Source organism: Terrapene carolina, unplaced genomic scaffold, assembly GCF_002925995.2.
Source record: "Terrapene carolina triunguis isolate 2854851 unplaced genomic scaffold, T_m_triunguis-2.0 Scaffold517, whole genome shotgun sequence".
Classification (NCBI taxonomy): domain Eukaryota; kingdom Metazoa; phylum Chordata; order Testudines; family Emydidae; genus Terrapene; species Terrapene triunguis.
The window spans coordinates 4,820,117-4,827,270 of record NW_020664868.1 but is presented as its reverse complement, the minus strand read 5'-3'; positions in this window follow the sequence as shown (position 1 = coordinate 4,827,270).

Genomic DNA, 7,154 nt, shown 5'->3' with positions numbered 1-7,154 from the left:
CTTAGAGACCAGTCAGCTTAACTCCGGTACCTGGACAGATAATGGAGGAAATAATCAAACAATCCATTTGTAAGCATCTAGGAGAAAATAAGGGGATATGTAACAGTCAACATGGATTTATCAAGAAGAAATCACGTCAAACCAACCTCATATTCTTCTTGGGCAGGGTAACACGCCTTGTGGATAGAGGGGGAGCGGTAGATTTGGTATATGGGGTATATAGGGCTACCTAGGGAGGTGGTGGAATCTCCATCCTTAGAGGTTTTTAAGGCCCAGCTTGACAAAGCCCTGGCTGGGATGATTTAGTTGGTGTTGGTCCTACTTTGAGCAGGGGATTGGACTAGATGACTTCCTGAGATCTCTTCCAACCCTAATATTCTATGATTCTATATCTCAACTTCAGTAAAGCTTTTGATACTGTCTCGCATGACCTTCTCATAACCAACCTAGAGAAATACAGCCTTAGTGAACCTGCTATGAGTTAGGTGCCCAACTGGCTGGAAAACTGTACTCAGAGAGTAGTTCTCAATGGTCCACAGTCGAGCTGGAAGGGCATATCGAGTGGGGTCCCGCAGGGATCTGTCCTGGGGCTGGTTCTAGTCAATATCTTCATAGATTATTTGGAGAGTGGCATAGAGCGTACATGTATAAAGTGGTGGATGATCCCAAGCTGGGAGGGGTTGCAAGCACTTTGGAGGACAGGATTAGAATGATCTTGACAAACTGGAGAAATGGGCTGAAATAGGGTGACAGAGCCGTAACTAGGCATTTTAGCACCTGGGGCGAGCAAGCCTATTTGCACCCCCTACCAGGGTTTTTTTTGGTCATTTTCTGCCCCCTTTTTCCACCCCTGGGGCTTTGTGTCCTGGGTGGCTGCCCCACCCTGGTTACGAACAAATTCAATAAGGACAAATGCAAAGTAGCACACTTGGGAAGGAACAATCAATTGCACACATAGAAAATGGGGAAATGCCTGCCTAGGAAGGAGTACTGCGGAAAGGGATTGGGGGGGGGGGGGGTAGACTGGATCACAAACTAAAAATGAGCCCACAGTGTAACACTGTTGCAAAAAAAGCAAACATTCTGGGATGAATTAGCAGGAGTGTTGTAAGCAAGACACGAGACACAATCCTTCCATTCTACTCAGCACTGATAAGGTCACAGCTGGAATCTTGTGTCCAGTTCTGGGCGCCACATTTCAGGAAAGATGTGGACAAATTGAAGAGAGTCCAGAGAAGAGCAATAAAAATGATTAAAGGTCTAGAAAACATGACCTGTGAGGAAAGAGTGAAAAAAAATTGGGGTTTGTTTGAAGAATAGAAGACTGACAGGGACATAACAGTGTTCAAGTACCTAAAAGGTTGTTAGGGGTTATACATTGTTCTTCTTAACCTCTGAGGATAGGACAAGAAGCAGTGGGTTTAAATTGCAGCAAGGGAGGTTTAGGTTGGACATTAGGAAAAACTTCCTAACTGTCAGGGTGGTTAAGCACTGGAATAAATCGCCTAGGGAAGTTGTGGAATCTCCATCTCTGGAGGATTTTAAGAACAGGTCAGACAAACACCTGTCAGGGATGGGCTAGATTAATACTTAGTCCTGCCTCAGTGCAGGGGACTGGACTAGCTGACCTATCAACAAGGTCCCTTCCAGTCCTACGATTGTATCATTCTAGGTCACCTGCCCCACATGCCCCTTAAATGCCTTTTATAAGTTTAGGCACAAGATTTGCTACCCTCTGGTCCTGTGCAACGGTGGCTGTGTTTAGTGAGAAATTGCTTATTTTTGTTAGACGCTTCTTCTAAACCCTTGGCTGGACCATCTGGGCCTGGGGACTTACTGTAATTGAAATGACCGGTTTGCTCTTCTGACACCTCTCTCTCTGAGAGCACTTCATCTTTGTTACCAGGGCCTGGGCAGAAATCCCCTCCCCTGCCCTGCAGCATCTTCTGTGGTGAAGAGGGATGCAAAGAAATAATTTCGCTTCTCAGCAGACTTGTTTTCTTTCCTTGATTGCTGCCTTTGATCCCCACGGTCCAGCTGACGCCTGATTCTTTTGCGACAGACTTGGAGAATCTCTTGTTTGTTTTTACACCTTTAGCTGTGTGCTCTTTGAACTCCGCTTTGGCCCTTCCGACTCATCGCCGCCTGTAACGGATGCTCCCATTGGTAGGTTTCACGTGGGTCGGTTTTTCAACTGTCGAAGGATTTTTATTTGGCTCCAACAGCTTCTTGAACCATTTAGCCAGAATGATTTAAGTCCCTGCCTTCCTGGCTCACTTTTGGTGCGGCTGCCTTCGGGGACACTATCAAAGGCTAGAGGCTGAAGGGGTGATCGCTAGCAGCCAGCCTGGATTCACCAGGAACAAATCCTGCCAAACCAGCTTGATTTCCTTCTTTGACAGGGTAGCTGGTTTGGTGGATGGGGGGAATGCGGTGGACATCATAACCTGGACTTTAACCAGGCTTTTGACACAGTCCCACATGACAGTCTCATAAGTAAGCTGGAGAAATGCAGGCTCGGCAGAGCGATCATTGAGTGGATACATAATTGGTTAAACAATCACAAACAAAGAGTAACTATAAATGGAATGATGGCGGATTGGAGGGAGGTCTCCAGTGGGGTTCCGCAGGGATCTGTTCTCGGTCTGGTGTTATTTAACATCTCTATTAAAGACCTGGATGTAGGACTAAAGAACATACTGATCAAATCTGCAAACGTCACAAAGCTAGAGGGGGTTGCAAACACTTTGGAGGATAGAGCTCGAATCAAAAGGATCTTGATAAATCGGAGAACTGGGGTATAGACAACAAAATGAAATTCAACAAAGACAATTGTGAGGTGCTACGCTTGGGGGGGAAAACCCCCAAATGCACAAATACAGAATGGGGGGTAACTGGCTTGGCAGCAGCACTGCTCAGAAGGATCTGGGAGTTGTGGTGGATCCCAACCTCAACGTGAGTCAGCAACGCGATGCTGTTTCAAAAAAAGCAAATGCAGTTTTGGGTTACGTTAACAGAGGCACAGCCTGCAAGGTGATTGTACTGCTCCGCTCGCCACTGGTTAGGCCTCAGCTGGAGTACTGTGTCCAGTTTTGGTCACCAATGCATAGAAAGAATATAGAAGGCAAGTGACAAAGATGATCAGAGGGATGGAATGCAAACCAGATGAGCAAAGTTCTGAAGGAACTGGGTATGTTTAGTCCGGAAAAGAGGAGATTAAGGGGGGACATGATAGTGTTCTTCAAATACTTGAAAGGCTGCCATAAGAAAGATGGAGAAAAAAATTTCTCTCTTGCCACAGAGGGCAGGACAAGGGGCGGTGGGTTCGAACTACAGCCCAGTAGATTTAGATTAAGTCTCAGGAAAAACTTCCTAACTGTAAGAATAGTAGGGCAATGGAACAGACGCCCGGGGAGGTTGTGGAAGCTCCTGGAGGTTTTCAAAAGGAGGCTGGAGCCACCGGTTCAAGGCATCAGTGGGCAGAAAGTTGTTGATTTGGGGGGAAATTGGAAAAACCAAAAGAGGGAGATGGGGGACACACAGAGCCGTTTGCACCTGGTTTCTTCTTGATCGGGACAGTTCTGCCCTAGAACATTCCCTGGGATTTTGGAATTGCTGGGCTGTGGATTTGAAGAGTTCGCATGTTACAGACAAGCGGACAGAGCAATGCCATGGCGGTGAGTGTAAAGTCTTCGCAAACTCAGCCAACAAGCTGTTCCAAACAGCAGCCACTGAAAGTGCCAAGGAATCGTCCTCTCCACTGGGTCCTGCTGGGCTGTTTGATCAGTGCATGATCCTCTGTGCTGAGAATTCCTCTCTCTTGATTCTCTGTCTCCCCCAGCTCCTTGTCCAACTCTGTCTCTCCTGGATCGCTTGTCACCAGGTATCCCAGCCCCCACTGGGTTTTGTCTTGCCACCACGTTTCCGTAATGCCTGTAGCACCAAGCTCCGTCCATCGCCAGGCGTCTCGTCCACCGCAGTTTGGCTGCGAGCTTCTCCCATGAGGACCCAGACATTTATCGCTTTGATTCTTGGCCAGGTTTAGCATTGATCCAATTTTATTTGACTCCTTAATCCAACTCCTGGGCCGGGCACATGCTTCCTTGCTTATGTAGGCTGAGCTGTACCCCCTGCTAGCTCTGAAGTGAGGGACCCAGCTAGGGTGACCAGACAGCAAATGTGAAAAATCGGGACAGGGGATGGGGGTAATAGGAGCCTATATAAGAAAAAGACCCAAAAATCGGGACTGTCCCTATAAAATTGGGACATCTGGTCACCCTAGACCCAGCTGGGGGGCGGGGGGGCCCAGCTGGAGGGATGGTCATAGTGGGGGGTGAGGGGTCCAGTTGGGTGTACAGCTCGGCCATAGCAATGAAGCGTGTGACCCCTGTGTGTAGACAGCAGCAGAGAGTCACCGCCTAGGCCCCCACTGTGGGCTAGGCCCTGAACAGCAGAGAAACATCCCTGCCCCAAACAGCTTTCTAAGTGACTCTCTTGCGTGGCCTCAGCCCCTCCCTGCTCCAGGCCAGCCGTGCTTTGCTCCCTACCCGGGACTGGGCACTCGGAGACGGCTGGCTGTGTTACTGCCGTCTTTAGCCACCGCCTCTGCCCGACTCAGGTGCTGCCACGCCGGCCGCCCGCCCCCAGCTCTTCCATCAAACGCGCCCCTGACACATGCTAGCTACCTGGCTCCACTTTGCTTCATGGGGGTCCCTTCCCCCTCCCCATGGACTGCCCCTGCCCCAAAATGTTCCCTGGAGGCCAATGAACGGAACCCTCCTCACCTGTTTTCCCAGCCTGCAGTGGGACCTGGCAGCCACATCTCCCTGGCTGCACCTGCCGGCCACCTGAGGCAGCTCCCCCAGCATGACGCCCAGGTCGGCTCTTGGCTGCTCATCTCTTTACCCGTGAGGTCAGGATCTGCCAGGGGGGTTGTGCTGGTTGACAGGCCCTTGGAGGATCCAGCCAGCGTGGCAGGGTCCTGCTCTTCCTCCAGGGCAGGCCTCACAGCCTCTGGGCTCCAGCCCGCCTGCTTGGCACCGTGAGCTCTACCTCCGTTCGCTGTCCCTGCTCAGAGGTGGGGTGGGGGACCTTTCCTCCCGGTGGCTGGGTGTGAATGTTCCCGGATGCTGATACGGGGTTGCTTTCAGCAGGTTCCAACCAGCTCCTTAACGACCCCTCCATTGCGCCCCAGACCGCCAGGCAACCCCCACACCTCACGTCTCCTGCGCCGGCCCAAAGCAGACTTACCCCTTCTCCCCGCACTGGGGAGCAGTGCAAAGCCTAGCAGGAAACTGAGGCACACATGGGATCCATAAAAATATTACCCAAAATTCCCTTTTCATCCTAGGAGCATTAGTCCCATTCTGCAGACAGGGAATCTGAAGCTCGGAGAAGGGAAATGACCCCCCCCCCAAGCTGGGAATCAATCTTTGGATCCAAGTCTAGTGGTCTAGTCATTATTGACACTGCCTCCCTATACAGTGGGGGGTTAGTGCTAATGTGTTTTGAGAGATTTGGGCCCAGCTCCCCCAGAGCACCTCCTGCTCCCGCTGAGCCAGACCTGAAAACCAGGCACCATGGAGGGGTGGGACTGGAATTTCCCAGCACCCTCTGGGGCATCTCTCCAACTCCATATGCCAGCCTCCCAGGTGCTACAGAAATCTGGACAGAGAGGCCCTCTGGGTGCCCCTGGTGCTGTTACCGGGCCTGGCTGGCATTGCCAGGAGCAGAGCTGGCTAGAACGCGGGGGATGGCTCCCGAGACTTTTTGGTATCCCAGATGTGAGCTGAGCCAGAACGGAAGCAAATTTACCAACTTTCTTGGCCAGCCAACGAGCCCATCATATGTTGTTTTGTAAACACCAAACTAGGGTGGTCCTGGAAGGAACTAGGTGAAAGCTGGTCTCTCTCCCCGACAGACGTGGGTCTAATAAAAGATCTTCCCTCCCCCACCTTGTCTTTCTTAGCATGTCAGTCACATCACAGGCATCTGCTCCGTGGCTGGGTTCCTGCCCTAGAGCTGGGAGCCTGGAGGCCCTGGGACTGGCTCCCAGGATCTGCAGCTCTGGGACCTGCCCCTGGCTGGGGACCCCAGAGCTTTCAGACTCCCCACATCCCTGCCATGGAGTGTGGAGTTAGCAGCCCAAAAGACCCAACTCCAGCCAGGACGCCGGGGCAGTGGCAGACTCTGGGCTGAGGAGCTGTCGACCCTCGAATCCTGGCACTGTCCCAAGGGAAACGTGGCTGTATTTGGCAAAAGTCTGCAGTCGATTCAGTAAAACACTTTGCTTCCAGTTTTGTTGAAAACTGTCTGTGGAGCTCTATTCAGGGCTGGTCACCAGGGAAAACTCTCCGGGATCCTGGCCAAGTGGAGATGCCGGAGGGATCCAAACTAATGGATGGGAGAGAGAACGAGACCGGGCTTGGGCTGAGCCCATCTGCCTGCGAGGACATGGGGTCTGCAGCACTTCCATAGCGGCTCAGTGGGAATGCACAGGGCAGAATGAGCCTGCGGAACCTCATTGCCACCAGATACTACTGAGGGCACAAGCTTGGGTGGCGGGAGGGGAGGAGCAGACTTTGTCTGGAGGCTGAGATGGCCGGGTACATCAGACACAATTTATAACAGGCCCAAGTCACTGGCTGGGTCAGAAGGGAACAGCCCCCAAGGCCAGGTTATTCCGGGACTAGCCACTAGGGGGCTTCATTGCACCTTTCTCTGAAGCAGACAGTACCAGTCACCATCAGAGCCCAGACACCAGGGTAGATGGGCCCCTGGGCTGATCACACATGGATTTAAGCACAGTTAATACCCCTCTTTCCCCCAAGCCTGTCTCTTCGTGGGCGACACCGTGTCTTTGGTACGGGCTGTCTGTCAGCTGGCCCTTGCCGCTCAGTTTCCTGTCAGACGGCCAATCAGAGAATGGAAAAATGTGCCCCATGACGCAGCAAACAGCCTGCTCGGTGAGAGACGCCTTCTGGGCCGGCCACTCGGCACGTCTCATCCAACCCCGACTGCCAGAGTCACGGGATTCCCTAAGAAACTCAGTGGGATTGTCAACCAAACTGCCGTCTGGCTGGGGAGAAAAGCTGGGAAAGGCTCCAAAACTCGATAGCAAAGAAAATGAGCGCTCCCCCCACAGACCCATTCCC